The sequence below is a fragment of the Stegodyphus dumicola genome, chromosome 5, assembly GCF_044657685.1.
Source record: "Stegodyphus dumicola isolate Sdum_Otavi_A_Nest chromosome 5, ASM4465768v1".
NCBI lineage: Eukaryota > Metazoa > Arthropoda > Arachnida > Araneae > Eresidae > Stegodyphus > Stegodyphus dumicola.
Window position 1 is genome coordinate 12,438,531 of NC_140772.1, and position 27,281 is coordinate 12,465,811.

The following is a 27,281-nucleotide window of genomic DNA, read 5'->3' on the forward strand; positions in this document are numbered from 1 at the left end:
TTGATGATATTATGAACTTCGTGGTCTGTAGGAAGAGTAATATCTCTGTTGCTGCTTTTCCAGCTTTTCCTATTAAACTTCTGCCTTATTTCTCTGTGAGTTACTAAATCAAATTCCATCTGGTCTTTAACAAAGATTGTTTCTAGGATAGTGTTTAGAGCTTCTGTTTTGCTTTTTGCATCTTGTTTTACTTTAGCGGTAAATTGTAGGGGTTGAAAAACCTTATTTGTGGCTATTTTCTGTAATGTGCCATAGGTTGCTTGCACGTTACTGCAGTGCTTACGCCATGACTCTTGTTTCGCTGCCTTGATTTGCTTTTTGTATTGCGCTAGCTCCTTCCTGTAGCGTACCAACTTTAATATTTTCTGTTCTTCATCATTCTCCGCTTGCACCTGCCTTCTTAGGGCTCGTATTTTGCTTCTTCTTTGCTTGAGGTGGTTGCTCCACCACGATGTAAATGTTTTCGGCTTAATAGCTTTAAGTTTGTAGGAAGCTCTTGCTGCCTGAGTTAATTTAGTTATGATGAAGTCATATGTAGAATCCAGCTCCTCCGGGGAGTCGCAGTTATCCAGTTGTTCCAAGATTTCACTCACCCATGGCCTGAAGTAAAACTTTAAAGTAGTGTGCCCTCCGTAGCAGGTCTTGAAACGTCTTTTTGTTAGGTACGTGAGTCTACTATTGATCTCATATTGAATTATACGATGGTCACTCAGAGAGGGTATGTCCATTATATCCCAGTTGTTTATGTACGCTGACATTGATGATGAGACAAATGTGACATCTGGCCAGCCTTTTGCTCTTCCATTGTCAAATGTAGGTTGAGAGTCTTCTTTATTTATTACTGTCATTCCGTGAGCTATTGCATATTCTAACAATTTCTGCACTCTGCGATTTTCTGTTTGTGCTCCCCATAAGGGGCTGGTGGCGTTAAAGTCACCAGCCACTATGGTATTCTGGAATGTTCGCAGTACGGCTGGGTTTAATTCCTGTAGCAGGTATTCAATTTGCATGCTTGGGGGAAAGTAAACGCAAGTGATTGTTATTTTCATGTTGGAGGATTCTATCAAGATTGTTACTGTGTAATCTGTCGTATCCAGAAGCAATGGACTTAGAGGGCCGTTATACAAGATGGCTGCCATTCCCGTACTGGAGGCGTAGGATTTACTTGTAGAAGGTTGGCCAAGAAGTTTGCCGTCCCTCAAGTAAGGTTCTTGTAGGAGTGCCAGGTCTGCTGTACTGGAGGACATCACCTCCATGAAATTGAGTGTGGCTGCTCTTGCCCTTTGGAGATTGCACTGTAAGATTTTGATGTTAGACCGATCTCTGTTGTAAACTTTCTCTGTTATTGAGTGGACTCCCTGGCTGAGCTCATTCTCGCCAATACTTGTCGGTAACATGGACATTTCGATGCACTTGCTGGATGTTGTGTGTCAAAGGTGCTACCTGTCTTGTCGTTCGCGAGGCTGCAGTTGACACAGTTGATGGTAACTGAGTCACACTTTTCTAATAGATGACCTTCACCACACTTGGAGCAGGCTGTATCCGACTTGCAGTAACGTCTAAAGTGCCCAAATTTTTGACAGTTGTAACACCGTATCACTTGGAGATATTCTTTGAAATTGCAGGCGCAAAGTCCAATGTAGATTCTTTTCTTTTCTAATAACTCTTCAGAAATCAGCAATTATAGGACAAAACAACTATTGTAAGAGCTTATTACTACAGTAAGTTAAATGCTGAGAAACTAACAACAGTAAATGAAATGTTTAAATACATACATACATCAAATGAAGGGGTAAAAATAAATTAATACACTAAATGCTATGACACTAGTTACCAAAATATTTAACAATGCGTGCTGAAATGTGCTTGTGCTGCGAAAATATCACGAGACCAGCGAAAATAACAGAGCGCTGTTATCCGAATTGCACATAATACACATAATTTACGTTACTTTACATGTACGTACACAGAATACACTCAAGTTATACAAGAAACAAAAGTAAATAGACACACAATAATAAATGATGATTACACTATTAATATGTTGGTACTAACTATCATCAAGTTAAATTGAAAAAGAAAATTGTGCAATATTAGGTTGCAACAACAAAATACCTATGCACTACGCTTTAAAAAAAAAAAAAAAAAGAAAAAAAAAAAAGAAAAAAGATCATAAAAACAAGAATTGAATTTAAAAAAAAAATAATAAAAAGGGAAATAATAATAATATTAATAATAATAATAATATCTAAATAAATAAACAGTCCAAAGATTAACAGTAAATGCGCTACAGGAAAAGTGCTTATTGATGAGGCAAAAAACTGTATTCAGAAAATAGCCATGCTAAATTTCAAAAAAAAAAAAAAAAAAAAAAAAAAAAAAAAAGTTCTAAGTTCTGTAAATAAACAGTAGCACGTGGGAAGTTGTACTAGCGCAATCCCAACGTTGACTTTACTCTGAGATGACCTTTGAAGGCTAGGTTGTTATTGCAGCGGGGGGTTGATCACGTGTACTTACCCTGCGCCGTTTCTTCCTCAAGGACGAAGAAGGGAGTTGGCAGGGGAAAAATTAAATGCAAACGCGTAAAAACGTAGAAATCAGTTAATAACGTTAGAACTATTGTAGCCAAAAATTTAAGATGCACATCAAAATGTAGATAATAGAGTGGCCTACCTTTATAATGTTAAAACGCTGCAACACTCCCAGTAGAAGAAGAGATATTAAAAAATAAACCATGAAAATGGCACTTGTAGAGACACTTTATAAAAACATATAAAAAGCACTCACTATCACACTACAGACTTGAGACTTGTACCGGAAGCAAGCGGAAGGTACCAGCTTACTGTTGGTATGTAGATTGAAGTTGGATGGCTAAAAGGTGCCGAGAAATCCTTTAATAAAAATACGCGTCTGAGCGGCACTTCACTGAGCTGATCACTCCGTTAACAATGGTAAACGCAGACAATGGAAATAACAATATATTAAACCATATCTCAGGAACTATTCGACGTAGCCACAGGTAGTTGACACCGAATTGAAGCTCTCGATGAGATCTTTCCGTTGATATAAAAATTATGCATTATTTCACTTTAACCCATTAACGGTTTGGCCCGGATTTTCTCGTTCTTTTATGCAGGTCTCTTAACGGTTCGTTACGGATTATTGTTAATTTAAATGTACCCTCGAAAACGGACAGTCCCGTGTTTTTGTATTATCGAAAAAACACGCTAAAAAGGACTAGCCCGTATTTTTGTATGTCTTCCAACCCCCAATGCCTAAGGGGACAAGGGTCCATGCAATTCTGACGACAATGGGTAATGGCTGTCATTAGCGTGGGGAGAAATCTTCTTGATGTTTTGGGATAAAGGCCTTACACTGACTCTAAAGAAACAAATTTATTACCAGTTACAAAGTGGATGCATATATAAAGGGATTTAAGAATTTCCGTTTTAGAGCAGCTATTGAATAAAAAATAGAATTTTTTACAAAATGAACGTTTACCTATAAGAGCATTAATGAATTAAAACGAGAAAAATAAAAGTAATAAATGCAAACATAAAAATCTGAAAATGCAAATCTTTCAGATTTTACATTAGGCCCAAAGGGCGTTTTTTAACGGTTTGTGGGTTACCTTTATTTTTAAATATCATGTTCTTCGCACTTTAACCATAAAACTTCAGTTAAACAGCAATACCGCAAAATAAATTTTAAATGAGCATATCTTTAGAATTTCCGATACACAGTCTCGCCCGTTGAAGATAATTTTTTATATTATTATTTTCATACAGTGTTGCCTTTGCTCGCTTTAAAATCGTTGAGTTTCTTAATTAAAAATTCATTGAAGTTTTACGAAATATGAAACATATAATAAAACAAATTCCAAATCTCGGCTTCGAGATGCCCATATTCGGGTGGAAATGTACGTTATTCAAAATTGGATGGGTCTAGGTACCGTTGTTTTATCACAATGCGAGAAACATACATATATTTATGCAGATTATTCATTATTTAATTTCAAGGCAGATAGCCTCGAGTGCTTTGCCGTAATCTAATAAACCAAAACCATTATTTAATTTCTTTAAATATAATACAGGGCTGTAATATGTGGTAGCAACAGTTTGAAAAGTGAACTGACATAGTTTTCAACGGAAAATGAAAAAATGAATTTAATAGACCTTCTCGGCTAACGCCCTTTGTTTTAAAAATAATGTATCGTGTAATTTGATGGGAACACGAGATTAAATAATTCTCTTTAAGAAATTTATCTACAAATTTAAATCAGTGAATACAAATTTATATCACGAATAAGAAAAACGTGAGGCTGTCTTGATAAATTTATAAATATTATGCATCTGACAATGCGATTCAATTATTTGATTTCGTAATTTAAGAACCTATGATTCTTCTTATAAAACTGTACAGGAATTTATCAAAGAAGCTATTAAGTAATCTCTTATTACCATTAATATATGCTATAAATTATTATTATTATTATTACTATTGGTTCAGTCTTTTACTTCCAAGTATCCTTTTACCTCAAATAATCAAAAAGATATATAAATTTAAAACAAAATTCGCCCCAAAATCAGAAATTAGGTTACGAATTTCATGCAAATGTTATTTCAAAACTATTTTACGCTCTGTAAAATGATGCAAAATTAAAAATTTTGAGATTTTTAGTTTATTCTTAAATGGAAATATGCGCAAAAAATTTTTTCGACATTAAATTTTAAAAACTCTAAATCGAATTATTATCATCCGTAAACGGTGTGTGTACAAAATTTGAATTCAATAGCTTATGGATAAGTAGTTCAAAAATCGACGACGAGCTTTTGATTAAACACCGTGAATGAACCGAATACAATTTTTGGAACAGCTCTATTTTTAAGCACTTTGGAAAGATCGGTAAGTTGTTGATATAGCATAACCGTTATTTTTATAACATTCTTGGCATTATGAAACGTGTAAGTGACATTCATAAGCGATTCCCGACAGTTCTGTTCATTTGTCAAAGTGGCTGCTTTTGAAAATATTGTGAAGCTCACTCGATGTGCTCCACTATCTATGATACTCATTAAAGACATTTAATTATGTTTTATTTCTATACAGAAATACTGGTAAAATTAAGAGGTCAAATATTTAATTATTTGAGTTATATAACTACTTATACTGTCTCAAGAAATTTTGAGTCATTTTGTAAAAATAATCTTTTCTTTAAAATTCCTTTTTCCCCCTACCCCCTATGCTTCATAACTTTATTACTATTCTGATGAATGGAAGGTTTGTAGAGACATTACATTTTTTTAGCAGCAAGAGACATGAAAAATGAGCAATGCCTTACCCGGGACGCGAACCACGGACTTCTCGAATGCGCGCCGAGCGTACTGAGACCACGAAGGCATGCTAAAAGGGCGGGAGAAAATACCATATATACTCCCTCTTTTATAGGGCGACTGGGGATTAGGGGACCGAATCGCCAAATCCTTGCGGCGGAGAATCATCATCCACCACCTTTTTTGGTTTGGGTGCCACTATAGAAACATTAGGTTATTTCGAAGCAGGACATGTGAAATAGGAGCAATGCCTTCGCCGGGACTCGAACCACCAACCTCTCGAATACACGCCGTGCGTGCTGATCATTACACCACGTAGGTATGCTAAGAAGGCGGGAGAAAATACCTTATAGGTTATGAAAACCAAAAGTTGAGTAGGTAGTCACAAATCTAACTAATAAATGCTCTACAAATAAAACTTTGAATATTTTAGCAGAATTTTTTGGAAACGTATTTATATAGACTGTTGTAGAAATCGACACAGTTTGATGCCAATTTAGAGAAGGGGTTGTTTATGAGCGTATTAAAAATGCTTTTCCCACTCAAAATGTTAACTACTTTAAAATAATAATTCATAATCGCACTGAAGCTGATGTTTACAATTATTTCCCCTGAGATTTCTTTAAAAAGAAAGAATTACAATTGTGTTTAATGCAGAAAATTTAATGGAATTGGCATCTGCGCAAGAGGACGGAAAATATCAGGGAGGACTTTCTAAGGAAAACTACACATTGAACGTAGAAAACCTTCACCGAACAAGCGTGTTCACCAGGATTTGAACTTATGTAGGATTACCAGTACTCAGCGGTTTTAGCGCTTGGCCACTGGGGCCCGCAGACCGATTAAAAATCTTGTTTAGAAACCTTTTATCTTGATTTAGTGTGACAGGTGCCGTAGTTTGAAGGTTAGGATTACTTGAATACAGCAAAACACACGAGGACTATCTGCTTTTAAGGAAAGAGATGCTTTCGTAGAGGACTTTTTAACGAGAAAAGTTTCATATTCATGTTATACATAGGAAGAAACATGGGAAAATACCATTCAGCCATCGTATTCGTTCGTCAGGGTGTAAATCTAAGTCGAACTACCAGTATTTACCGGCCAGTAATGGCCGTATTTTAATAGGGTAAATAACTGTTGGATTGTAAGGCATCTAAATTAAGAAATAAAAAAAATTCACTTCTGAGGTAATCTTAAACCCAAATTAAGTTTTTTATTATAATTATGAAAGAGTTCAACTCATTTGTTAATTTTCAGATCGTTAAAATTAGTGTGGCTGTAATGAATGATTATTTAGACCTGTTACAGGAAACAAATACATCAAAAGTTTCCTTTAAAATATCAGGAATTATTGAAAAATCTTCTGTAATTTATAAACGAGAAAACGTATTTAACCAGATTTTACATGTGTGAAAAAATAATGAATTTTGATCTCTCCTAGTAGAGACATTTGTAATTATATTTCTAGTTCCAAATTCAAAGTGAAAAATCTAGGTGCCTGAAGCCAGAGAACACTATCGATTCTTCTTGGCTTCTATTTTCAGCGACGAAATAGATCAACTGCATGGAATTTTTATGATTTTTCTCAACATGTAAACTAAATGCTTGGAAGTGTTTCTTAGAAAGCTCGTCGGAAGTAGAATATCTCTATCTTGGTAGATAGATATCGTGTGCTTTAGTAAATTTAGCAAATCTAAACACAGAGCCGACAGTACTATGTTTGAGGCCTTTCTCTAACATAGTCGAATAGTGCATGGAATAGTCGAACAGTGAAATCACTCTATATCGCCCTCTTTTACTTACTTTTATACTTTTATCTCAATATTATATATTGCATCCACAAAAATTTCTCTAAATTAATGTTATTTTGATTCGAAAACCATTTTATGCTTATACATCTTTCCAGATGTTTGTCTTTTACTCACTGAGAGTCAATGCTTCTTGAAGATGTCAATTCATGAATGAAAAATTATTTCTTGCTTTTCCGGTTTCCCTTAACCGTTCCCACAAAATCCGAACATTTGGGCAAAAACAGCCCTCATATGATGTTAATTCCTTAGTAAAAGAGAAAGCACTGAACGGGGTAAAGTAGTAGAAATCTTGACTTTCCTTTTCACTCAAAATTCAAGCATTCCCAAAATCTACTATAAAAGATATACTCCCTAAGGTATAAAATTTTTGTGTAATGAAATTATAAAATGAAATATATATATATATATATATATATATATATATATGCATTCTAATATATACATATGCTAAAATATGAATGCATATATATATCATTGATGACATATATATATATCAATTAAACCATTAGACACACTCACACACATACATACATATACAGATATATAATCACATAGTATCAGTAGGTGAAAGAAGAAAATAAATCCTACTGGTGAAAGATTGCTGAAGAAACTCAAAGCATAATGAAAGTTTCTTTTATCTTGGAATCAAAGAACTTTTTTATCGCTTTAGTTTTTGGGAGACTATTAGATTAAAATGTAATAAATAAATAAGTATATGGAAGAAAACTAAATCTTTAAAGGAAGAAAAAGGAAAAATAGAACCAAACAATCAAATCATTTTCAGCATTAAAACCAATTTTAAATGCGACAGTATATTTTTCTGCCGACACGAAAACTTAAGAAAATAGACAGAAATCTGCATTGTTTCACCTATCAATATACGACAAATGGAAAAACGATACAAGAAAAAGTAAATTTGAAAAATTTGCGAAAGCGGAATAATTTCGAATGCTGCACAAACAGAAAGATACCATGCAGAGACATTGGATTTTTTTCGAAGCAAGAAATGCGAAAATTCAGCAGTGCCCTCATTGTGCTTCTAATAAGGAGGTCTTCCAAATTCTAGCTGGAAGGACTTCCATTTATAACAAGATAGGGAGAATGGCGTAATTCCTTATTATTTGTTTTCATTTAGAGGGCGAGAGAGAAGAAGCACTAGGCACTGTCGGAATAATTCATGTGTTAACGAATTATCGTCTGACATGTTTTCGTTGGGGTGCCATTGAAGAGACATAGCGTTTTTACGAGAAAAAAAAAAAACACGAAAAATCCGTTATCCTATCAGCGGAATACGAACCACAGGCATTCCGACTGATAGTCCGATCTACTATCACTTACAACCCGAGTTCAAATTCTAGTTGGAAGAAGCTCCATTGAGCAATTTCCAGCTCAAAGAAGAATGAGATAATTTCTCATAATCAATACGGATATATAACTGATGATTCTAAAATTTTATTATCATTAAGACTGGAAAAAATACACGATTTAATTCATTTCCATACATTTTAAAAGAAGTTAAATTTTTCAGAGAGTTACTATAAAATATTTATTAGAATGTCAAATTTAAGCATTTCAATTATTTATATAATAAAGGATAAATTTTATATTTATATAATAAAGAAAAATCGTTGATAATATCACTCTGATTTTAGTGGAGATATTTTAAGAAGTAAATAAGTGAAATCTGGAGGAAGAAAAACTATTTCAAGTTATATGTTTATTTTAAAAGTAACGAGAGAAAAACTATGTTAAAAGAAAAGGCACGCATATCGAAATTGTTTCCTGTACTGCTGACAAATTATTATATGGCATGCATACTATAATGTTCATGAATAATTGATTGCTACTAGATTAATACAGGCATAGCATATTTCTAGGGACTGATTTGCTGCAATTCCCAATTTGATTTTTACATACTTTTATATTTAGGACACTAATTACATCACACTGAAGATTACTCATTGCAATAATTCCATTGCAGTTTTATAGAAAATTATAAAATTTTCAGTTTCAATAAACAAATATATAATATTTCGATGACTCAGCAGGTAACATAATTTATTATCTTTCAAGTTTTTTTCGAAAACACCTCGGCAGATATAGAATCAGCCGCAGACTGTACTAATTTTAACAAGCGCAGTATCTGAGTGTTCACATTTCTGTTTATAACTGCAATAAGAACAAGTATAAGTTTGAAAAGTTTACCAATGGCTATGTGGATAAAAGAGATGATCATAAGTATTTTGACCTGGTTTTGGTTTCTGGTCAATACGTTGGCTGTAAGGAAGATTTCGTGATTTTTTCCATGTAAACTAGTTTTCTTTATAAATTCCTCTAAGTCTTTCGTTAAGTACATACAAAGTTGCTACATTAAACATTAGTAAGTGTTTACATAGGTAAACATTTTAAAAGCGACTAGCGTAAAGAAAGATTATTTAAATTATGTTTTTAAAATGCAAATTCAGAACACTGAAAACCAAACAGTAACCATTATAAGACTAATTTAATAATCTTTGGTTTGGTTTACTTGAAATCTTTACTTAAAAAAACGTTGAAATTTACAATGTTTACAACAAACTATTATTCTGCCATATTCATCGATTGCGTTAATCAAAATCTAAAATTATTTAACGTAAAATGTAATTATCCGAAAATTATGTAAAATGAGAATTTTTTCCCACTATATCTGTAGCTTACAATGGCTAGAAAAAAAGATAGCTCTAGATAATGAGTATTTCTACAATGAAAAAACTCTATTGACTAGAAATAGTCTTTGGAGACCTTAGTGTCAGTTAGCCTGCGGAGGTCAGGTTCCCTTCCAAGTCGTTTTCTTTTCCCAGGAGGCAGGGGTAGAAAGGATTCTTCCCGATTATTATTACTTTTAGAAAAGACGTTTACAATTATCTATTCAATCCTTGCTAATCAGACGAATTTGAGAAGAAAGGGAAAGTTGTAGATAAATTTTGCTTCTTCCAGTGCCAGTTACAAATCGTACAGTTGTTCAATAACATTTGAACTATATCATTAACGTTGCATATTACTAAAATGTACTTGTTCTTTAAAGTCCTTGATCTGTTCTAAAAATAATACCGCAGAAGTTTCAGAAGTGAAGTACAGTTTAAAGCTACTTAACATTTGTATGCATATAAAAAAGTAAAACTGTTTAAAATGCATATAGTTTAACGCTTCCTGTTTTCCTGTTTTATTTGGAATAATATTTCAAAAATAAAACTCGTGTTGTTTACGACCCAAGCAATACTTAACGATATAAAGAGCCGTACTTTGATAATGCATTCAGTTTTCGTCGTTTTAATAAAATCCATTATGATACTTATGCTGGTAATTATAAACTGCATTTACCGATACAGAAGTATGATTAATACACTAATATCACAGAATATACGCTTTTTATGCTCTGACAAGTTTTGTCAAGATACCAATTTTTAGTTCATATACAAGTCGTAAATTCCCTAGCCAGATTCCTTTTTTTATATAAATAGATGCATAGAGGACAAAATGGAACAGTTAATTTTTTTTTTTATTCTTTTACAAAATTTAATTCTTTTAGATATAATTTTTAACGGTAAACGATATTCTGCTAAGTTATAATACAAAAATTATTACTAATAATAATTTATATCCTAATATTTATATCCTAATTTAATAATATTTATATCCTCATTTATATCACTCAAAACAGAATTGGAAAACTCATTCAAATCATATTTAATCAAAACATTTTACAAAGTTATTGGAAAAAGGAATTTTGGAGTTTGTTTGATTTTTAACGGTGAATTCAATCATTAAAACATTTTTACCGTGTTTCCTCATTCATAAAACATTAGCAAAATAATTTACTAAATAATTCTTAGATGTAATAGTATTCTTGTTTATCTTTTGTTATATGACTAAAAATAAATAAAAAAGCGGTTGGTATTCAATATTTATTTTTATTTAATTACAAATACTTGGCTATTGGTACTTAAGACATAGTCTTTCCATATTATCACTTTTCTATTCGGCCTTGAAATTATGTTAACGACCTAATAGAATTCGGAAAATCCTATGATTGCATAAAACTGCGGGAGGTGCTAATAATGACAAATTTTAAATGAAAATAGAAATTTATTTAAATAAATTTATTTAAATTTTATTTGTGCGTGTCTGCTTTATGCATTTAATCTATCAAATGCAGAAAAGTGAGAAGAATCCATCCAACACAGAGAAATAATTCTTCTAGTCTGTGCTAAGATGGTGTGCGGAAAAAATGTCACCCGGAAAAAAGGGAAACGGAAAGAATGTCCCCGGAAAATAAGGAACGGAAAAAATGTCACTCGGAAAATAAGGAACGGAAAAAAAGGAACTCTAAAATCTCGCCAAATAATGTCGCTGATTGGAGATAGGGAAACCTGCCAAACGGGCAGGGTTATAGCGGGCTCTCTTGAGGGAGGTTTTAAGGGTAAGACGTTGAGCTGGCTGCAGCTGAGCAAGGTCATTTCGATAGCAGGTTTTTCCAACTTGCCTGCGGGAAACTCGTATGTTCTCCCCCGTGGTTTGCTTCACCCGTTTCCTTAAAGAAACCGACCCACCTCACCCGGAAGGAAAGAATTCACGGGGAGCAAATGTTTCTCCTCTGTTAAATAATGATTGCCGGTCTTTAAACTAAATTTCATCCATCCCTAACTGGAAGCTAACAGCTTGTTCACATTAAAGTGTTGATAAATGACGAATTGTCAGTAAAGACGGCACACGAAAGCTGCTAAACAGAACTATTGGCGTAGTATAGTCTGTTATTTTTTATTACGATTTAACGAATCTAGCAATAATATTATATTATGCATTCCATTATTATTTAATCTATCCGTAATATGAAATATAATTTTCTAAACACTAACGGTTTATCATCAGTTAATTTATAAAACGACAGATATTTTATAGTGTCATTTTTTTTTCCTCTTTAACGGTTTATCATTAAATGGTTTTTTTTTTTTTTTTTTTTTTTTTTTTTTTTTTTTTTTTTTTTAAAGTCCAAAGAGACTTTGATCCTGGAGGACTATTCTTTTCGTTTTGCGATTTTGCGTTGAATCACTATAAACGGCGAATCACTTTTCAAACTGTTGCCACCAAATGTTAGAGTCCTGCATTATATTCGAAGAAATTAAATAATGAAAAATCTGCATAAATATATCCATATTTCTCGCATTGTGATAAAACAACGGTACATAGAACCATCGAATTTTGAATGACATAATCCTCCTGCGAATATGGGCATCTGGAAGCCCAAATTTGATATTTGTTTTATTGTCTATTTCATATTTTGTAAAACTTTAACGAATTTTTGATTAACAAACTCAACGATTTAAAAGCGAGGAATGGCAACACTATACGAAAAAAAAAAGTTATCTACAGCGCGTGGAACTGTGTATCGGAAATTCTTCTAAAGATATGCTTTCTTAAAATTCTTTTGCGACATTGCTATTTAAATGAATTTTATGGTTTAAGTGCAAAGAACATGATATTTAATAAATAAAGGTAGCACACAAAACGTTAAAAAAAAACGCCTTCTTTGGACGTAGTTTAAAACCTGAAACCTTTGAGATTTTTTTTTTTTTTTTTGTTTGTTATTAAGTTTTTTTTTTTTTTTTTTTTTTTTTTTTTTTAAATATTAATGATGGTCCCTCAGCCGACTTCGACTTGACCAGAAGCAGTTGTCATTTTATTATGCAGTCACCTAATAGGTGGGCCACCTTTGCCTCCTATGACGGGACGGACAATTAGAACTATGCATTCCCCTGGATTTAAACCCAAGCCGTTAGGTATCGCAGTTGGCTCCCCTAACCACTACACCGTCTGGGCGGCATTTATCATTAGTTAGTTTATAAAATATTATATTCTATACTAATTAATATAGTTATTTTAAAATAATTAGCTAAACCGGCTTGGTTAGTTTCCCCCCCCCCCGCCAAATACTTATTCGAGGAAATAACTTAATTATACGCTTTAACGGTAACATATATTTTACAATTTACTTATTTTATATTAAAATTTTTCCTATATATAAATAGATACGGCCATACACGCAATCGAATCGGCTTAATGTACTTTCATTTATAGAATAATGCACTTCCGAATGTGAACAGTGTACTTTCTATGATGATCAGTATTTCTGAGAACTTGGACATCGGTGCTGAGAGCTATTTCTCTAATTCGCAAAAGCCCAAAATCTTATGAACCGGTGGTCATCTTTTTCCTTTTGGGCGCAATATGAAATATGAAAGCTTTCAGATTTTCCTTTAAATAATGAAAAATCTGCATAAATGTATGTATATTTCTCGCATTGTGATAAAACAATGGTACATAGAGCGATCGAATTTTGAATGACGTAATCCTCCTACGAATATGGGCATGTGGAAGACCAAATTTGAAATCTGGAATATGATTTATTATCGATTTTATATTTTTCAAAACTTTAACGAATTTTTGAGTAACAAACTCAGCGATAAGGGAGCAATGGCAACACTCTACGGGTGGAAAAAACCTTTTTGTCTCCATCGCGCGGAACTGTGTATCGGAAATTCTAAAGATATGCTGCGGCATTGCTATTGAATTGAATTTTATGGTTTAAGTGCAAAGAACATGATATTTAATAAATAAAGGTAACACACAAAACATTAAAAAAACGCCCTTTGGACGTAATTGAAAATCTGAAAACTCAGATATTTTTTTTTTTTTTTTTTTTTTCCCCAGTGGCGTGGTAAAATGAATCATTAAAAACGAAGCTGAGCTTCTTAATTACATTTTGCAGCTTTAGAATGATACCGCTAATTTGATTATCCAGAATTTGAAATATTGAATAAATTTGAGTTAAATAAAATTCAAAATTAATGCGAAAGAATTTGTTTTAGCAAACTTCGTGAGATAGATTATGTTCTGCTGTTCTGTAATTTTTAATTAGGACCGTAAAAGAAATGTTTCTTGACGAAGAGGTGAAAACTTTTGAAAACAGTCAATTCCCTATTTATGAGAAAACTTTATTATGACTTTGGAGATAAAAAAGTACATATAAATATTATAGTTCTCATGTTCATGTTTAAATAATTAGTAAGAAATATGGATTCTAATGCAGCAATTGTAGTGTAATTCTAAATGAACTATTTATAACATTGTTATCAATGAAGCAACAATCGTATAATTAAAAAAATGAATGCAAAATTCTATTCTTATTGTTTTGAGCTCAAGTTCTATGTTTCAAGAGCTTTCAAGTCTGAATTAATTACTTTTCAGACTTAAAATTGCAGTATAACTTTTGTATTTAAAATTTTGTTAGCAGTTTCTTAGCAGTTCTAAAACAAATATCATGCAGAATTTTAGCAGTGTTAGAAAAGGACTCAAAAACAAGGAAACTTCCTATCTTTTGGCTTTTTTAATTGTTGAAGTGTATGGAGTCAAAATTAAAGCTACTAACAACCAGTTTTTAAGGTTGTTATTAATTAAAACATCTGTAATTTTTAATAAGCATCATGTTTATGAGGAAATGACAATTCAGATAATAAGTATTATCTGAATTATCGTTTCCTAGTCATTCCTAGTATCATCAGGGCTGGTGCCAGAGCATATGCAATCGGTGCGGCCGCACCGGGCGGCAGAATTGAGAGAATTTTTAGAACTTTGGAAAGAGCTGGGTGGCAGAATTTTGAAGTTGTGAAGCAGGCACCGTGCGGCAAAACGTCTAGCGCCGGCCTTGAGCATCATTCCAAGTCTTAGTAAATCAGCTTAGAATAATTAGAACTGATTTATAATAATTTAGCAAAACTGCGCTACAGTAACATATCATTGATAAAAGTATATCCCAGGAGAAATTATTCTTATTATTATACTATAATGTTCCCTTAAAAAGAATGTAATATTTAGCAATCATACTTAGTATTGCCGATTTTTCAAGAAACACAAAATTTACAAGGTTTTGCAAGCGAGTACACCATTCGATACTTTACAAATGAGTCGCACTTGATCAAACAAACCATAGGCTTATACACAACCGTCCAGGAGTAATTTAGTCAGGTATTTTTTTAAATGTTAATATGCAAAATATAGAATTAATACTAAATATGCATAAATTTTAGACTTGAGCCTTCTTGACGTGCTTTCGTGGTGTAGTGGTCTGCCCGCTGGGCGCGTATTCCAGAGATCCGCGGTTCGATTCCCGGAGAGGGGGTTGCTCATTTTTCAAGTCTTCTGCTTCCATAAAATATCGAATGTCTCTGCAATCTAAGTGAAGAAATATTCGACATAACAGACATTTAACTTTTTCTTATAATATAAATTTTGCGTGGGAACAGTTTTACATTGAGCTGAAAATAAGTTTATGTATTCTGCATTAAAAATTTACATTCATTCAATTAATTATTTATGTGTACTGAAAATTGTTTTTTCATTTTATGTAAAAATTTATCTGGCGAAATTGAATTTAGAAATTTTCTGCATTGGCTATAATTTTCTTCCTTCTCCAAAGATTGGTATATACGTAAACGAGACATATTTTGTCGAATGCAATAACAGCATTGCCGTATCCTTTTGTGTTAATATATTCAAAAATTTTAAATGCTATTACGTAAATTACAACATTATATGTTACATGAAGGGGATTAAATTGAATCCAAATTCAAAATATTTACATGTCTTTTCACTCATATTTCTAACAATTTTATTTTCATAGGGAAAGTTACCAAACACTGATGATATAATAAAATTGACAGTGATTTGTGTTCTATATTCTTAAGCAGAATACATAATGCAGCTCATCAGCGCTCCAGCGGTCGCCAGAGCCGTAGCTAGAAGGGGGCAAGGGGGGGCATCTGTCCCCGGGCGCAGAATCCAAGGGGCGCCAAACTGATATTACGACATTGTAGAATTAAATGTTTTCCATCCTTGGCAAGCAGTAAGGAGCGCGAAATCTTCAATTGTCCCTGGGCGCTGTAAACCCTAGCTACGACTCTGGCGGTCGCTTAACACTGATAGTTCGACAGGCGCTCAAATCCCAGCAAACAAGCTGGTTGCAAGATAATTTAGTTATTTCTTCATGTGTAAGGTAAATACAATCAAGTTTCCCTTTCTCATACTTCGTTAAGTCCTCCACGAAGGCATCCCTTCTCTTAGACAGTTCCCGTGCTTTGCCATGATTCAAATAACCACCAAAGAAGAAATGAGGAGAAAATGCAGTAGATACTAGCTATTCAAGGGATAGAACAATTATTAATAGATGTAGAAGAGCATTTTTGAAATCATTTCTTGAGTACCAATTCCGGGGACTTCTAAATCACCGAGAGTTCTTAAATGTTAAATAACTTCAGTGCCTTTAATTGAGTCTGAAAATTGGGTTGATGGAGTTGAATTTTTTGAATTTTAAAATTTGCAATTTGCTAGAAAAGACGAATGTTCTGCTCAAGTGCTTGCAACAATATTGAAAATTCAAAATTTGCGAATCTATGGGCGACGTGCGTCATTAATTACATCAAATGCTTCTAATAATTCTTCTAATAACTATTTTAGAGTTTAACATAAAAACTCTAAAATTGCAGGGACTGTAAATAATCTAAAGATATTTAGAAATACAACAAGATTTGACAGTTGAGAAAAATTGAAAAATACACTATTTATCATAAAAGATGAACTGAAAATAATTATAATGTAAGAAAGAAAAATGTTCTCCTTTCTTTTTGTTTATTTTCACAATTTAAAACAAAATGATATAAATCTAAAATTTGGTTACTTAGGGAAATTGCTATAAATTACGCATAAAACAAATCAGTGCGAGAATGGTTTTGCATACGAACTGCGACTGCAACACATTTCAACCAGTTTTAACCAGCTTCAGATGTTAAAAAGTTCCAGAATTAAGATCTTCTTATTGTAAATGCACAAAGTTTAAATCTTGGCATAAAATTAAATAACTTGGGCATTTAAAGCCCGAATATTGGAAAATATCATAATTAAGAATTTTTAAATTTTTGCAATAGCATACGTACAAATTAATGATCAACAATTGATTCAAGGCTTTCGTACGAATACAATAATCCGAATGGAATGTAAAAGATTATTACTATTCTAATTTATATTGAAAGTTGTTACACGACCTTGAAAAATCAATATTATAATTTATAAGGCATACATGTAATTGAAATTATTAAATGCCACAAAAATGCAAATATAATTAGACTTTTCTATAATGCTTCAAGTGATTTTTAAGCCGCTTATATAGATGGTTGCGTTAGAGAGGCAAATGTATAAAAGCCTGTTTATTTATGTTGTAGGAAGCACTTTTAGAGTTCGCCGTCATGAGATTCTCTGTACTTATATGTAAAACAGTTACAAATAATACGTCTTACTAAAACGATCTGACATATTTAGGCTTCTAAAATGATGTCAAAAATTTCAAAAAGGAAATCTAACAGGAAAAAATCCTGATTTGGTTAATTTAAAGCAGTTAACACAGTTTATGATAAATAAAACATTAATTAAAGCATCACAGGCTTCAGTATGAGAAAAAATTAGCATGATCATCAAATCAGATTATTTAGGTTATGGCAAAGTACCATAAGATTATCTGCCGAAGTGAATATGGATGCCTTCATGGAGGACTGTTTATAGCGGGTAGTTGACAAAAATTATTTCACACGTCTGATAGAAACTGACTCGTATTTATGTTACACATGGAGAAAAACACGAAAATTTCCTGGTAAGCAGCACATCCGCCATGGTTTGAACGCCAGTCGAACTACCAATATTCAACGATTTTTACCTCTCGGCTGCTAGTGGTCAAAGACCATTTAAGTTATTCCTGAATTTCAAAATTATCGGTTTATGCTTTATTACACAATTATTCATGCTCAGATTTTTGGAAACAAGAGATAAATTAAAAACTGGAATTCTAGATAACTAAGTTAAATAATTAAATTTATTTAATTTTCCGTTTTGATACGTTTTACGTTATGAATACGAAAAGCTCCCACGTATGACTTATTTGGAGCTCAATTTGGAGAGTAGAATGAATAAGCTTCTTTAATTTGGTTTGATTTACTTGATTATAACAAAGCGCACGAAAGGTATCTGCCTAAGAGAATGGTTATCTTCGTGGAGGGCTTCTTAAGGAAAACTAGCTCGTGACCACGTTATATAGGGGAAAAACCACGAAAAGCTGCTTTGCTAGGAATCGAACCCAGATCGAACAACCAGGGTATTCAGCAACTTAACCGCTCGGCCGCTTTTAAGTTTCCATAAGTACTATAAGTAAAAATCCTTATAGTACTTATGGAAACTTACTTACTTTACTTAAAGGAGTAAAAATCCTTTCTAAGATATCCATCATCCATCCATCAGATTTCAGCCTATCAGCGGCCGAGCGGTAAAGACGCTGAACACTGGTAGTTTAGTCCGACATTCCTGGGGCTGGTTGCATGGGCACTTTCGTGGTTTTCCCCATGTGTAATATGTATACGAGCCAGTTTCGTTTAGAAAGTTCTCCACGAAGGCATCCCTCCCTTTAGGTAGATAGCCCTCGTGCGCTTTACCATAATTGAATAATCCTAATCCATCCATGTTTCTAGTTGATTTTTGGTATTCTGTGAAGATCACCACCCTAGAAAGATGATATTCAGTGCAAGCGTTTGTTTATACCCATAGAAATGCCTGTCACTTTTGGAAGTGATCGTCTTAAAGAGATGGTCGCTAATCGTTTATGGGCTACTAGATGGTACGGCTCTGAGTAGGTTACGCATTGGTGCATTGTAAAATGCATTAAATCCTCTCTAATACGATCATCCACGTTTCTAATTATTTTGGTCTTTGGTGGAAGTGGTCGTCTTAAAGAGATAATGCTCGGTACAAGTGTTAATTTCTACTCTGAGAAATTATTTTGGAAGAGGTCGCCATAAGAGGGTTCATTGCATATTAAATGTTTAAATCCAGATCGCGTGGTTATAGGATTCATTTTAATTAGATTTTAAAATTTTAGTAAAATAAAAAATCTGAAAGGTGTCAGATTTTAAATTATGTCCAAAGGGGCCTTTTTTTAACATTTTGTGTGTAACCTTTATTTATTAAATATCATGTTCTTTGCACTTAAACCATAAAATTCAGTTCAAGAGCAGTATCGAAAAATAATTTTAAATTGAGCATATTTTTAGAATTTCCGATTCACAGTCTCACGCGCTGGAGATAAAAATGTTTTTTCTGTACAACGTTGCCATGGCTCGCTTTGAAATTCTTGAGTTTGTTAATCAAAAATTCGTTACAAAATATAAAATCGATAATAAAACAAATTCCAAATTTCAAATTTGGGCTTCCAGTTGCCCATATTCGTAGTAGGATTACGTCATTCGAAACTCGATGGCTCTAGGTACCGTTGTTTTATCACAATATTTGGTGGCAACAGTTTGAAAAGTGAAACGGACATTCAGAGTGATTCCACGCAAAATCGCAAAATGAAAACATTAGTCCCTCAGGGACTAATAATTTTGGACTAATAATTTTGAAATAAACCTCTTAATTTTAATAACTGTGGTATTCTTGTTTTCAAACTTAAGTGCAAAATTAAACAATTGTTTCCTGTGCAGATGTGTTACTTTTAATTAAAATCAAATAAGGAAAAAAAATTATGCGAAACTTAATTAGGTAAAAAATTTAGTCCTATTCTTATCGCAAACCGTAACTTGAAATTGCATCTACAACTGTTTCTTATACCAAAGCTTATGATGAATTAGTTTTCTGTTGTGCGTCAATAAATGTTTCACGAAACCGCAGCTTAAGGCTATAACTACATGCGGTGCTAGGAGAGTAATTACTAAAGACCTGACAATGACCGACGCTGGACAACCCGCCTTTCCCCCTGGCTTCCATCGCGAAAGCTTCCCCCTCTAAACAACCCTCTATTTTTAACCTTAACGAAGAAACCATGGAGGAAACAAGCAGCCAACACATCTTCTTGCTTCTACTCGCACATGTTTCCGGTCATCCGAAGTTACGGTTGTTGAGATAAAACTTTTATCACCCAGCTTGGCGATCTTTCTAAACATGCCTTATATTTCCCATTCCAAACGAAGGGTGACATTTTTTCCGTTCCTTATTTTCCGGGGATATTCTTTCCGTTTCCCTTTTTTCCGGGTGACATTTTTTTCCTACAACTGTGCTAAGATTGTATCAAATTCATTTAAACTTCCGTTTAAATTCGAAATGCGATCTCTCAAATCAACGAAGGAATACATTTTTGGCTTTAAATTCCACATTAGTAGCAACTGCATAATAGCTAAACGTACCCAAAATATTTGTAGAAAACCGCCAAAATTCTAGAAATTGCTATAAAATCCCGAAAAATATTAGAAAGATTATTGCTTGCCATTTCCATGCTGAAAAGATCAAACGTTTACGAGGATGAGCTCGACTGTTAACGAACAACTTGTGGAAAAAATTCAACGCTAAAATATAAATACGTATGCCAAATTTTCCAAAAATTCCTGATAAATATTGTACTCTCATCGTAAATATATATGGACTTATAATGTGATGAAAACAGTCGGTAAAAGAATGGATTAAAATTTAATTTCCAAAAATAAATTGGCCTACTAAAACTAAATAAAATAGATTAGTAAATAGTAAAAAATTGTATAACAAAATAAATAATGATCTTTCTTAAAATACTGCCCAATGAAACATGTCGAATAATTGAAAATTTATAAGCTTGGAAGCTAAAATTCTAAAAAGATTTCGGAAAATTCGGCCGTCACATGTTAAAAGAAACAAGTCTACAGGCTACTAGTACAAAGAAAGAGGAGGGAGACGAAACGAAACGCAAGCCATTCAATACCGGGGAGGCAATTTTATGGCTTATCCATCACACTAAGGGGAAGCAAACATACTGCCTTAGGCTGGGCTATCTTAGAGAGATTTCAGAAAACGAAAGCGATTTTTTTGGAGGGGTTTGTTGTCTGACAACGCGGCCATTTTCAAAGCATTTCGTTCCGAGAGGCGAGCTCGTTGATGGGTTAATACAGCACTTTTACCGAGTAAGATGTGGAGCTCACTTCTGCACGCACGCGTACTCCTACGGTCGTTTCTATTACCATTTGAAGAACTGACTAAAAATAACAATGAATATGGACATTAAACGTATGCTACAACGTACCCCTTCAATTATTTCTAGAAGTATTGATATATATTGCTTGTGTTTTTTTTTTCAAAGTCGTGCATATCATCGCAAGGAGCTTCAGCAAATCATCAATGTGATCTGTTCCGTTCCGCTGACTTCGCCAGTCGTGCAATAATTCTTCGATCATTCAACTTTTGTGACAAATGTGATACAATAGTGATTTTCGCTAAATGTGCTACATCAGTAATTTTTCTGCAACGTGCTACGGCAAAATTCTTCCTTCAGTGTTCGAAAGTAGTGAATTTTTTTTTCCCATGTGCTACAGGAGTGATTTCCTTTTTTCCTTCGAAAGTGCCTTAGCAGTGTGAAGTGGTGATTTTGTGTGTGCGCAATACAAAATGAACGCATCATTTTTTTTTTTTTTTTTTTTTTTCTCAAATAGGGGTTTCTTTTCAAATGCATTTCGGTAAAATATTATTTGTGTGTGTAATTGCTGACCCTGTATTATTTGTGTGTGTATCGTTACGTAAATGTTTTCTGCATGGTTAAAATATTAATTGTTATCATGGTAAAATATCAATAGTGTATCCTCATGCTACAATATTTGTGCTGTTAAGTGTTTATTAATTAAAGTGAAAATTATCTATCAGTATGCCCGACGATATTCCACCAGAGCCACAAATCACACGCGTTGCGGTGAAGCCACCGTCTTTCTGGAAAAACAATCCTTCATTGTGGTTCGCTCAGATCGAAGCACAATTTTCTATCGCTCGCATTAGTGAGGATTCTACAAAATTCAACCATGTAGTTTCAGCAACTGAGTCTGATATTCTGAATTCAGTGCATGACTTAATTCTCAAACCACCTGATTGTGATAAATACTCCAAACTGAAACAGCGGCTCATTGAAATCTATTCAGAAAGGGAATCTTCAAAAATACGTACTTTACTACAAGGACTTGAACTTGGAGATCAGCGACCTTCATACTTGCTGTCACGAATGCGTAATCTGGCAGGAAGCCATTTTAGTGACGACTTGTTGAAGTCACTATGGTTTTCGCGTCTCCCTAATAACATACAAATAATTCTTGCTGCTTCCAATGAAGATCTAACCCGTTTAGCAGCAATGGCTGACAAAATTAATGAACTTGTTACTCCAGCTTATGTCAGTGCTACTAATGCTGCACCTTCCAGTTCATCCCTCGAACAACAAGTGGCTGAATTGACCAAAAAAGTATCTGAACTCTCTACAAGTCTTCATGCTTCACAGAGATACAATCGATCAAATCAGGGTCCACGTAATAAATTTCGTGCCCGAAGCAGGAGTCGATCTCGTCACAATACTCGAACGCAGTACAAAGAACTCACAAGTGGTATATGTTTTTATCATATGAATTTTGGCTCTCAAGCTCGCAAGTGTGCCCCTCCATGCACTTTTGAACAAGCGGGAAACTAAATGGGCGGTCTTCTGCTGGCCAACAGAATGTCCGCCACATCGACAGAATAGTACTGGCTGATCGTTCAACTCAGTTATGTTTTCTAGTAGATACTGGAGCTGACATATCAGTGCTCCCGAGAACTAAAACAAATGCTCACCAACTTAATAAACTTGTACTGTATGCAGCCAATGGTACCCAAATTGCAACCTACGGCACCAAACTATTGACACTTGATTTAAACTTGCGCCGGACTTTCAACTGGCCTTTTATTATTGCGTATGTAACTCAAGCAATTATTGGTGTCGACTTCTTGACACATTTCCACCTTCTAGTGGATGTCAAGAATAATTGCTTAATTAATGCTACAACTCAGCTGACATCACAGGGCCAAGCTTCTCACATATTAAACGTACCTACCAACATAAGTGTTGTATCGGGCAGCACACGGTTTCATCGGTTATTAGCAGAATTCCCTGACATTTTAAACCCATCCAAATCAGGGCAGCATACTCATCAGCCAGAAGTGTATCATCACATTGAAACATATGGTCCACCTGTATTTTCCAAGCCTCGTCGTCTTTCTCCAGAGATGCTAAAAGCTGCTCGCAAAGAATTTGAATTCATGCTAGTGCAGGGAACCATTCGCCCATCTAAAAGTCCATGGGCCAGTCCACTTCACATGGTTAAAAAGTCTAATGGTGACTGGCGGCCTTGTGGAGATTATCGTCGACTTAATGCCGTCACAGTCCCTTACAGATATCCAGTCCCACATATCCAAGACTGTACCCATCTTTTTCATGGAACAAACATATTTTCTACCCTCGATCTTGCCAGAGCATATCATCAGATCCCAGTGCATGCTGAAGATGTGCCCAAGACCGCAGTGACTACACCATTTGGTCTCTTTGAGTACTTATATATGCCATTTGGCCTTCGCAATGCTGGCCAAACATTTCAGCGTTTCATACACCAAGTACTGTCTGGCCTCGATTTTTGCATCCCATATTTTGATGATATCCTGGTTGCATCTACAGATGCGGAAGAACATTTTCAACATCTGCGTCAGATTTTCACTCGCCTTAAAGATCATGGATTAAAACTAAATCCATCCAAATGTGTACTTGGTCAACCCTCAGTTTCCTTTCTTGGATGTCTTATCACCCAGAATGGAGTCAAACCTTTACCGGAAAGAGTCAAAGCAATTAACGACCTACCTCAGCCCAAAACCATCTCTGAACTGAAGCGTTTTCTAGCAATGTTAAATTTCTACCGACGCTTTCTGCCAAATGCCGCAAAAACACAAGCCCGCCTACATGAGTTTCTGAAGAATAGCAAAAAAAAAAAAAAAAAAAAAAAAAAAAAAAAAAACCGATCAACGAGCTGTCCCTTGGACTGAATCTGCATCTGCAGCATTCGTGCAATGCAAACACGATCTGGCAAATGCAGCCACACTTTCTTATCACTCACCTAGTGATCAGCTCTCTATAATGCTAGATGCATCTGACACGGCCATAGGAGCAGTGCTTCAAGCCCATACCACTAAAGGACTTTCCCCAATGGCATTCTTCTCCAGAAAACTTACTACTGCAGAAAGGAAATACAGCACATATGACAGGGAGCTACTTGCTGTGTACTGTGCTGTTAAATACTTCCGGCACAACTTGGAAGGACATGACTTCATCATTTTCACCGATCATCGACCATTAACCTTCGCTTTTAGAAAAAACTCTGACTCATGTTCTCCTCGTCAGCTTCGACATCTGGATTTCATCGCCCAGTTTAGTACAGATATCAGATATGTCTCTGGTACTGATAATTGTGTCGCTGATGCCTTGTCTCGGGTAAACAATATCAACCTCACTACCCCAGATTTCTCTGAAATTGCAAAAGCTCAATTGCATGATGAGGAACTCAAGAACCTAATCTCAAATCCACAAACCTCCCTTCAGTTACAACCGCTGCACATTGATCCAACGCTTAAAATTTACTGTGACATAGAGAACAATAGAATACGTCCCTATATTCCTGTCAATTTTAGACGTGAAGTGTTTAATGCCTTGCACAATTTGGCACATCCTGGAATCCGTGCCACCAAAAAGCTGATCGCAGACAGATTTGTCTGGCCAGCGATGAATCAAGACATCACAGAATGGACTCGTTCATGTATTAGATGTCAACGGTGTAAAGTATCCCGTCACACTCACAGCCCCATTCAACAATTTAACCTTCCAGCAAGACGCTTTGATCACGTGCACTTAGACTTGGTTGGCCCATTGCCTCCTTCAAATGGTTGCACTTACCTCCTCACTTGTATTGATCGGTACACAAGATGGCCTGAAGCCATTCCTATTGAAAATATATCCGCTGAAACTGTAGCTCGAGCATTCATCTCCCAGTGGCTTTCAAGATTTGGCATGCCTACCACCATCACTACTGACCAAGGCCGACAATTTCAATGTCGGCCTTGGTCAGTAGTACTTGGCCTTTTATATTAGTACTATTAGTCAGTAGTACTTGGCCTTTATTATACTTTTACTTTACTTGGCCTTGGTCACTTGTTCGCATCCCTCACCTCTCTTCTTGGCATTCGCCATATTCGCCCAACACCATACCATCCATCTGGAAATGGGATGGTGGAACGCTTTCACCGATCTCTCAAACAAGGTCTGAAGTGCCACAGTAGCACACACTGGACAGAAGCCTTACCCCTAGTCTTGCTTGGTCTTCGCACAGCATTCAAAGAAGACATTGGTAGCACTTGTGCTGAAATGTTATATGGTGCAACCCTCCGTCTGCCAGGTGAATTCTTTCACCCAGAATCTACTCCAGTTATCGACCCTCCAACATTCCTTCAACGTTTACGTGAGACCATGAGCAATATCTCGCCAACCCCAGCATCTTCGCATAACCAGCCAAGCTATTTTGTACATCCGGCGCTTGAGACATCTTCGCACGTATTCGTGCGCAACGATGCAATTAAGCCAACTTTAACACCTTCATATGATGGTCCATTCAAAGTTGTCAAACGAACACCGAAACATTTCACCATCATCTGCAATGGTAAACAATCAGTGATTGGAATCGATCGTCTCAAACCAGCATTTCTAATGCAAGATCCAACAACTTCCTCATCAACATCACTCCCGGAAGAAAGCTTACATCCCGTTAAAGAGCAACGTAAAACTACCAGATCTGGAAGAAAAGTTAAATTTAACCCAAAGTACTTATAACGTACCGATGGTACTTGGGGGGGGGAGTACTGTGGCGTTCCGACAGATACTTCAACTACTATTCATGAGATGGCGCCACGTGTAAAATCCAGTTCTTAACCCACCGGGCGGCTCGCATTCAAATCTATTTACGTCTCGAAAACTGCAGTAAAAATTAACCATGTTTGCAATTTTTTTTTCATTTAGAGTGAACCAAAATTGTCCTGAAAACGGCCTTTGTTAGATTTCTTCCCCCCTCCTTCTAGGGCGATCAACAAGTCGTTTCACTTAAGTGATGGTTTCCTACTGTCCTTTGATTACCGCCTAGAGGCGATTAAGCAGATGGGCTGCTTTTGCCCTTACGGAGGAAGGAACACGTTTTGTGTCCATGCTTTGGTTAGACGAAAAAAGATTTTTTTCTGGAAATCCAAATTTTTGATAAATAAGAAATAACACTAAAAAGCATATTGCATTAATTTCCAGGTTTTCTTGCAATTTTTTTGGTTTGTTTTGTTGATTTAAGTTTGACGAAGCCTATTTCCCCTAATAATTAAAGTAATTTTCGAATTCGTATACCCAATTTGGCGCCTCTTCTAGTGATTCACATGAGCCCAGCTTTGTTGCTTTTTAAGTATAAATGTTATTGATTTTTATTGCGTTTCGGTATTTTAATGTACGTTCATAAAATGTTAATTTGTTTTTATATACATATTTCAGTAATATAATCTTACGACTAGTGAGACAGTGTAGTTTAACTAATTTTCTGCTTTTGATTCATGTTATCGAGCTTTAACGCTAAGAAAAATTTATAAGAGGCTTAAAATACCTAATTCCTATTGAAAGCTATATGTAATTGATAATTAAATTACTATTAAAATAACAAACACATGCTCAGTGTCAGTCATTTCGACATAATGTTTGTAATTCATTTTACCACAAATTTATTTCGTTTATCTTGTTTCATATTTAAAAGGGGAGTTTACCTTTATCGCATTTATTGGTTGATAGAAGTTATGAAATATTGAATATTTTGAAACAAATTTCAGTCATAATAACCTTATTAAAATTTTTCTACATATAGACAAGATGTCACAGATACCTCTCAGTTTCCGAACTAAATTACATGGTACTGAAATTCGGTGCATTTTCATATGATTATTTTTGACAGAAAGAGTTACCTTATGTAAATCACAAAAGAACATTGTTTTAATTCTTAATTAAATATAGCACTTGTATTAAATTGCTAAAATTCATTGTTAGGAAAATCTCGCTCTAAAAAATTAGACACTTTTACCTTTCAAAGTGGAATTTTTGTGGTTTTCTCTGTGCATAATGTGGGCGCGAGCAAGT